Below are 9742 nucleotides of genomic sequence, written 5' to 3'. Positions count from 1 at the left end.
GGGGGGGGGGCGGACAGGGAGAAGAGTTAGTTGTTCGGCGACGCATGCGCCCATCGCTCGGCCCTGACTGCATCGCGGGGCGGTTCAATGTTACGGGAGGGCACTGACCCGAGCGCGCGCGGGCCGAGAGGAAACCACCCCACTGGTGCACCGAGGTGAGTACACTCCTGGTTATATCGTAGAAACCCGCCGCCAACACCACCGCCGCCGCCGCCGGTCCCTGCAGCCAGCCCTGCGATGATCCACCCTCGACGTCCGCCAGCCCCGCCGACGAGCGTTCACCGCCCTTTCCCGCGTCATCCTCGTCTCACCGCTACGTCGTTTTCTCTGTCTGTCTTCCCTCCGCCGGCGCCATCACCACCCCGGCACTGCCGATGAGGGTGCAGCAGCAGCAGCAGCAGCGGCGGCAGCGGCAGCACCACCACGGCCCGGGATACCCATTATCCACCTCTCACAAATCACCTGGACCACCGTTTACGCATCGCGGAGTGTCTTGTGCGAGCAGCCGGGATCCCGGCAACGGAATTTCTGCCGCTGATGGGATTGGACGACAGATTGGACGTTTGCGCGACTCGCGCCCGGTGCGAAGAGCGCATTTATGCCCGATCACTCGTCTGAGTTATGATAATGTATTTTACACTTGTAACGCAATCATGGATACTCAAGAAGAGGAAGAACTTTTAGCCAAAGTTATTCTAATATTATTCTTATATTATTTTTACTATTATTATAGTGCATTTATTAGCACTATATTTGGGGAGATATATGCCCCTCATTGCTATTAATTATATATATTAATATTATATTAATGTTAATACTATTTCTACGAAACACATATACGCGATTTATTTTTCTCTCTTTTCCGTTTCTAATTTCAATTCTATATTAAATCCAGTTTCACAAATTTTAATAGATGCCATCATTTATATTTCTACTTATTATTATAAACTAAGAGAACGACATGAATCAAGCATATTTCTATTCACCGATCAACATGATCGAGAAATTTGGATATCGCGGAAATGCACGTAACGCTGTCGCGCCGCACCTCGGGGTTGTTCAACCCCTCAGGTCGTTACTCCAGGAGAACAAATCCCGCGGCGACCCTGAAGAAGGGTCGGTTTTTGTCGATCGGACAAAAAACTTACCCGAAAGTAAAACTGCGTGACGTCGTGTTATAATTTAAAAAGAAGTGGGTTCCGTATATATACGCGCATTTATGAGCGCAAAAAGAAAGGAATAAAGCAACGCAAACCAACGTTTTTCGCCGTACAAATGGAGCCAGACTCGCGTTCGTTGAATAAGAAATATAGCTTAATGGAGCCTCGCTTAAGACAATTAAATTATTATATTGAAGAAATGAATACTCTGAAACATTCATCGCGAAACACGATCGGAGAAGAATAATGGGAGCAATAAACTATACAATGAATTGCGAAAGCCACTTGATAAAAACGACGATAATATCTGAATAATCTTTTATAGAATTATAAAAGATACTTTTTTTATATAAAATCTCTCTTGTACTTTCACACTTAATTAAATGAAATCTGCAACATTAACACTGAATAATAATTAAAACATAATTTACATAAATTCAATTATCTCACATATCAATCAATTTTTTGACTAAACCGTAATAATTAACGGGATGCAATTTGATACACTTTTTAAGATTTAAACTTAAGAGTTAAGATACTAAATTGTAAGCTAATATCTTGCAGAATCGAGTCTTCGTCGACAACTACACAACATTAAATCAGAAGCCTGCTCCCATCGATGTCTCTTCTCCGCGGGCACTCGAGACGCTCTTAGCGGGGGGGAGAGAAAGGCGGAGTTTCGATGGGGTTGACTCGTGGAATCAAGTCGAGTCGAGCCGATTCCCTGTTATGCTAATTTGTTAACGGGCGAAACCAGGATAGCCACCCAGTGCGGGAATAATTCCACACGACCAGCCAATTCTCTGCCCCTTCTTACCCTGCTGCTGCTCTTTCCCACCCTTCCTCCTTCCTTTTCTCCCAATTCACCACCACCTGGCCCTCGAAAATCCTCGCGAGTGTATCTACGTCGAATATTCGTTCCGGAAAATAATTTTTTTTCTCTCGGCTGGCATTTCATTCGTCGGAAAACGAAACGTCACCTATCACATTTGTCTTGCTCCGGCGGGAACCGCCTCGCTCGAGAAATTACGCCATCCGTCTTTGTGGGACCGCGATAAAAGAAAGAGAAAAAGGAAAGAGAGAAAGAGAGAAATAGACGCGGTATTGCCGGAAAGGAATTACCGCCGATTATCGCCGTCGACGCGAGAGAAATCGGTTAGAAATATCGCCGACTTCCCTCAACGCCGGCTCCCGATGAAAAGATAATAAGCTGCGAAGAAGAAGACCTCATCTCGTCGGCCGTAGATCCAATGCGACATTTCCGGATTCTGGGCCGCCAATTAGAAGTCAAGCATTTACATTAGATTTACGATAGGTAATGGGATTAACATGTAGCGCCATGAGATTTCATCTTCACGACATATTAAAGAGATTCTTCTATATTACGAGATATTCTTGAAAATGTTAAAATATTTTTTCAAGACAATCTTTCTCTAAGTCGAAGTTGATAATATTGTGAGATATCTAAGTACCTAACGGGATTTATTCATCAACTGTTCATTTTAATATTCCGATTTGTCAGAATTCAGACATTTTGATCGTCTAGATGCGTCGAGCAATTTTCTTTATGATTTAGATATCTCAGACTTGTATTTCAGTTCTAGTAAATCTGTCGTCACAAATTCCTACATGAATTATAAAGTATGACTTTTGTCATAAGAAATTCGCATAAAATGTCAACTTATGTAAGACAAATAGGTTTTTCAATATTTCTTTTCATAGAACAGAAACAATTCTTGAAACATTTTAATCAGATTAGCAAAGTCAGCTAATTAACGAAATTTTCGATCGAGCGGAACTTTAATTGTAAACACGAGCAAAATTTTATTTTCCCGGCTTCGACAAATCCCGAAGATGATTGGTTCAGTAGCAAACGTTCGTCTAAATATTTTCCAAGCACTACGCGGAAAAATATGTGCGCAGAAAAATTCCTCGTTCTTGGAGGAGAATCGTGACGGGATCCGTTCGCAGGTACGATACCCCGTTGCGTTTTCCTCCACGTTCACAAGATATATCGGAACGTTCAACGAGAAAAGAAGATGGAAATAGCGAGAGAAGGAATGAAAAAGAGAGAGGGAAACAAGTAGGCCGATGGAGAAGGGAAGAGGAAGGGAGAGAGAGAAACACATTTGAAAAAAAGAGAAAGAAGAAAAGATAGAAAGAGAAGAGGAGAAACAAGAGAAACAGGGGCGTACGTCGTTATTTCGCGGTGGATGCTGCGGGATCAATAGCGTGAAGAGCCGACAGGGTGAGCGAGACGGAGAGAGATCGACGCGGAAGAGGGGAGTTCGGCTGAAAGGGAAGTGCAGTGGGGGAGGAAGAAGAAGAAAGAGAGAGAGAGAGAGAGAGAAAGGAAAACAGGAATAGCGACGGGGTGGCGGAAAAGGGACAGATTCTGAACACAGAATATATATATATATATGCATGCACATATCTTTCTATCCCCCCCTCTCTTTCTCTTGCTCATATGCTCGATCTACGGTTCTGCCTGCACGCTCAATGTATACACGCATCAGCATCGATGCGCAGTTAACGTATGTAGTATACAGGTGAAGTCATCGGATATGCCGGTATGGATGAATGTATATTTTTTTCTCTCTCGTAAACACGAGTATTTGTGCGCGTACGTGTTTACGTGCACGCGCGTATCGTTCTCCTGCATCGCCACGCCAAAAGAAACACGACCTGCGCCGCCCGGTGGACTTCTGCCCACCTTGCAACCGCGTGCCCGCGTCGACTTTTCAAGGACGAGCGGCGGCGGCGCCTTACTTTTTCGCGAGCCACGCCGATTCGAGGCTGCCGATTTTCGCGTCAAAATCGACGCATATCCTCATCTTGCATCCGGACGCGTTTTGACGAATTATAAAAATTCTCATTTCAAATAATTCTCCGCCCTTTTCAATTCATAGACAAAGTGCATATTTTTAATAAATTCATAGACAAAGTGCATATTTTAAAATAAATTCTTAATTAAGATTAGTAATAAAGATCGTAAATAAAATCTGTATTCTTTTCAGTGATAAAAAAAATCGATTTTCATTTTGTTTGTAAAATAATAACATTAAAAATTGCTTGTTGTTCTTCATAACTCTTCTCTTCACAAGCCGCGTATAATCTATCTATATGCGAATATCACGCACGAAAGTGAAGTTTTGAGACCGACGGGACCGACTTCTCGAGAGATTCTCGAACTCGCGTTATCCGCAAGATTCTGTAGCCGGGGGGCCGATCGGAATTCCCGTAACAGCGGCGAGTCCATATATCGCAAGCGCCAAACAACAAGAAGCCCACAATTTCGCTGCTGCGGGTACTGTTTTCGTCCCGTACCCTTTGTACAGTGATTCCATCCGAAGTGAAAAGAATCCATCTCGCAAAATATGAAGTTATTTCGCTCGCAGGGACGGAACGATGAACCGACCGACTACACTCGGATTCACTAACGTATCGTCAAGCCAGTAGATAGCAATTAGCGTAAACCTGATTTTAACTTCATGTAAAAAAATTTTACTTCTTTATACATATATACTGTAAAGTAAAGGAGAGATTTAACTCTTTAATTAATTCAGGATTCATTAGGTACCTCTAAAAGGTAGCACTTAAGTCATCTATTACACTTTAAACGTCAAGTAAGTCGATGCACGCACTATGATTTGCTCGCTCGCGGTGAAATAATTATTGCGACCACACCCGATCGCGCGCCGGCCGGTGTGACTTTCTGAACGTCAAGGCCTGAGCTTCCCGGCACCTTGCTCACTACGCACAAGCTGACTACACAAGCGATAATAATTATTATATTATCATTATTGCCGTTATAGACGCCCTCTCTCTCTCCCTCTCTCTCTCACTCTCTCTTTCTCTCACGCCTTGCTTCTCAACACTCCTTCTCATCGATTATACCTATCTCCCTTCGTTTCCCTTGTCATCTCATTCTATTCGTCTACCCGCTACCCTTACCACCGAACAACCCCAGGAGTCGATGCATCCAGGGTCGTTGCTACCGGCAGCGAACGATCCAATCTTCCAGGCATTCTCCCTTCGTCTCTCCTCCTTCCTCATTTATTCTACCTGTCTCTATTCTCTCTCCAAGCCAGTAGATAGCAATTAGCGTAAACCTGATTTTAACTTCATGTAAAAAAATTTTACTTCTTTATACATATATACTGTAAAGTAAAGGAGAGATTTAACTCTTTAATTAATTCAGGATTCATTAGGTACCTCTAAAAGGTAGCACTTAAGTCATCTATTACACTTTAAACGTCAAGTAAGTCGATGCACGCACTATGATTTGCTCGCTCGCGGTGAAATAATTATTGCGACCACACCCGATCGCGCGCCGGCCGGTGTGACTTTCTGAACGTCAAGGCCTGAGCTTCCCGGCACCTTGCTCACTACGCACAAGCTGACTACACAAGCGATAATAATTATTATATTATCATTATTGCCGTTATAGACGTTATAGCATTATCATCCGTTCTCTCTCTCTCTCTCTCTCTCTCTCGCGCGCGCGCGCGCGACAGAATTGAGAGAAGCGCGGCGCCGCAATTCGCAGAACGCAATCCAAGGAGATGACGGAAAATGGATCCATGGCTGCGCATTTCTGCCGGGGTGTACGTTTTTACCCACACGTGTGGCGCGCGAGCTGTCCTTCGACCATCACGTATACTCGTAAATCGAGAGTACGTGCTCGCGGCGGTAAAGTTATTAAGTACTGGAATTAGATGATAAATAATTGCATTCGTAACATCGATGATAAAACGTAGCTGAAGCACAAATGAGCTTTGCTTCGAGAGAATTTTCATCCGATCCGACAAAACAGTTAATGTTGGAAATTACGAGATTATAAAGAGAGATATCCTCCGATTAAATTTTCGCGGAGCGAAATTTCGATGGCGTACAAATAAATAATAGATAAGCACTATCTCGATACTCTTTTGGATACGGCCCACGCAGTGGTGCGTTTAGATACACCTACGATGGGCACGCGTGTCATGAATATTTAATTTCATTACACGCATCTACACAAGAGCCCCTGGCACGGCGTACAGCCCACGGTGCGAAGAAATTACGCACGAGCAACATTGCGTATCAGCTACGGCGCGTCTCCTTCTCGGAGCGTATAACGAGAACGTTTGCCCTTGTATATTTTCCTCCTCGGCATTACCATGAGAGTACATTAGATAGCAAAGAGTACATTGTTTAGGCAAATTGTACTTAATCCTATCTATCTTTTTCCCGGCTGTCAATATTAAATTTAAAAAAAGTGGAAGAAAAATAGGAGATTGTATAAATTCGTTACATTCTAATTTTAAAGAACTTAAATTAATATAATCACACATAAATAGTATAAATGTAAATTAATATACACAATTTTTAAATATTAGATTATATTTAGAGCAATAGTTTTCTCAGAACTTAATTAGATGGTATGTGAATAAATTTTATTATATGTATATATAAAAATTCTTATAAAATCTAAATCGCTCAACTAACAAAGATTGTAAGTAATAAAATTTATACAACAAATATAGTATTATTAAATTCAGCACATCAAAATATATGATATATATATTATGCAATAGTTTACAACTATATATGTATTTGATCAAAATAATTTTTAAGTTATAGACCGTAAATTATAATAATCATATGCTTCTAAAATATTATCTAGTAAAAGAAAGATATATATGTAATATATTGGTTTAGATATTTAAAGTATATTTATTTTAGATGAATATTTTTCTGGTATATAAAAATCCCATTCTGACATTTTTAAAAGAATGATTTTTATAGCCGAATTTAGCCAAACACCGACCCACTGAAAATAATGAAGAAAATATTATTCAAACAATTTATATAATAGGATTAAAATAATTTAACATATACACACATACACATTTCTCTCTTTTACTAAATTATTAATAAATATATGACATGCCAGTTTTCTTTTTCTTATTTATGTAGTATTCAACAAGAATTTAACGCATTGCATGCATGAGAAAAGTATTATCGTTTTTTGTTACTTTGAGCCTGCATACAATGCCTTAATATTAATCAAATTATGATTATTTTGTCATTAAAATAATCGAAAATATAATAAGGTTTTAATTATTTGCGGAAATCATGACTTACATGCGGCACATGCAAACACGATCACTGTTGCATTTCCCTTCGATTTTTTCTCTGAAACTGCCATGAGCAGCGCAAGCTCTATCTGCATTCGCATTATTTGAAACATCACAAATGAATCTACGTGTACGATAGTGTTCTTTGACAGATGTCACTTGCAATTTCAAAGATTCATCTTTTTTTCTGCGGCAGCAAGCCCAAAGATACCGATGTATTCTTATCTAGAATACATAACAGATAAATGATGTTATTATATGAAAACAAAAAATCAAAATATAAAGATAGTTATTATTATTTAAAAGATTAAAATAATTACGACAATACAAAGTAAAAGATTTAAAAAGTTACTTTAAAGATTTCGCATGTAAGTAGTAACAATAATACTTTTTTTTTATACAGATAACATTTAAATATATTTTAAGAATTATTTTTAATATATAAAAATGAGGTAAATATGCATAAAAGGTTGCACCTCACCGATTTAATCGCCACTTAGATATGTTGTAGGAGGGAGTGTTCTGAGTAATTCCCCGCAAGAATCAAGTGGGGGTCGGAGTTGGTTTAGGAGATATAACAAATTAAAATCTCACAGTTTTAATGCTATTCTTTACGTATTATAAGAACAAATAGATTTGGGTTAGGTATTGTTGTGTGGATGGGGAAAGTGTATGCGTGGATGCAGTGGGTTCCGCCCCTCCTATGGGGGGGGGGGCTCCACTTCCGGAAGTGGGTAACCTAACCCAAACCCATTTTCAGTTTTAAAAGTAAAATTGAAGATATGACTCAAAAATGCATGTAGTCGCATATTGAAAGCTGTTAACGAACTGCGAGAAATAGGTGAAACCGATTATTGACAAAATATCTATGATCATGTACCTATCCCGTAAATGTAAACAAATACTTTTTCCATGTCTATCCTACAACAAATACAACGTACACAAACTTTACTTTTCCTAATATTACTTTATAATACCCGAGAAAAAGCATTAAAACTGTGAAACTTTAATTTGTTATATCTCCTAAACCAACTCCGACCCCCACTTGATTCTTGCGGGAAATTACTCATTAAATCGGTGAGGTGTAACGTTTTATGCATATTTACCGATATATTTTCGTTGAAAATAAATTATAAAATTACGTTAAATATATTTAGCTTCTGATCATACCCTTATGAGGGAATGCGATGGCGATAGTAGTTACGACCAAAAGGGCGAACATGTAGATCTTCATCTTGAGGAATGCTAAGCGTTTGTCAAACCTTGTAGTAGAATATCATTAAATAACTTGAGCGTGCGCTTTATATATAAAGAGAATGATTGCAAAATTATAGATAATAGTGGGGACTTCGCTCAATGATAATAAACATAATGATTCCCCGAGTAGAGATGTTTCATCATAATTTCCTTATTCAGAGATAACAATTATATTACTAAATATGGCATATCCATGATTACAGTCGTAAAAATCAAATGTGTTAATGTAGCGATTTTACTTCCATCCTCATATTATAATGTGTAATTTATATTTATAACGATATCATCAACAAAAACATCTTTACGATTTTTTCTTTTCATTAATTTTATTATTTCAAATAATATAGAAAGAGTTGCTATAAAAAAATATTAATATTAGCAAAAATATTTTTTGTCTAAGATGTCATAAAAAATTATATAAATATAATACTTGAACTTGTGCTTTCACATAGGTAGCTAGATAGATAGTATCCGATCAAAGCGCATACGAAGAAGAGACGCTCCCGCGCGTGAGTTTCTTTATTTCTTTTTCTCGGCAGAAAGTATAGGACGATGCAGTCCGGACGGGAGCAGGCCGGGAAAAAAACGAGGGGAATGCAACATCGGCCGGCAAGAATTTCCATCCGTCTAAGTGCACGCTTAATTGTGTGCCGCGTTTCGATGAGCGCGCACGAGCGTGCGTGACGTATGCCTGGGAGATCCGGCATCATATTCGCGCTGCAAAAGGATAACAAAAGCACCGGACACTCATCTCGTCCGATGCCGGTGCAAGTGAATGCGCCGACAGTGCAGTAGCGATAGAAGGATGCACTCTGGAAAACCGGCGCACTGCGACGTAATAACGCGCGGGCGTAAAAAGTGCCCGAGATATTCGATTTATTTCACGGCAAAGTACAGATTTCTTTAAACATGCCTATCTGCATTCTATTGCATCGAATAAAAAATATGATGTAGTCATGTTATAAAAAGAATGATTTAAATATTATTTATCAGTTAGTTATATACGCGTAATCGATCATGATTTAAGGAAGAATGCTTTCGTAGAAATACCAATGGTGAGGGGAAATTAATTTGAGATCAAAGTTCCCGACAATCGTCAAATATTTTTACTAGCGAAAAATAAAAAGAAGCGGGAAAACATAAATTAGCATACATTAAAAAATGAAGAGCCGTACATCGAAGCTCGGCAGTGGCTCGTCGATC

At 39.5% G+C, this 9742-nt stretch overlaps 1 pseudogene; it reads right to left on the bottom strand.

The window, feature by feature from the left end:
- Positions 1–6844: 6844 nt before the first annotated feature.
- LOC115237588 lies at positions 6845–8516 on the bottom strand (annotated as a pseudogene).
- Positions 8517–9742: the final 1226 nt, after the last annotated feature.

Source organism: Formica exsecta, unplaced genomic scaffold (genome assembly GCF_003651465.1).
Source record: "Formica exsecta isolate Colony F162 unplaced genomic scaffold, ASM365146v1 scaffold3, whole genome shotgun sequence".
NCBI lineage: Eukaryota > Metazoa > Arthropoda > Insecta > Hymenoptera > Formicidae > Formica > Formica exsecta.
Note: the sequence above shows the minus strand (reverse complement) of the source record. Positions and strands in the feature narration are given on the sequence as shown.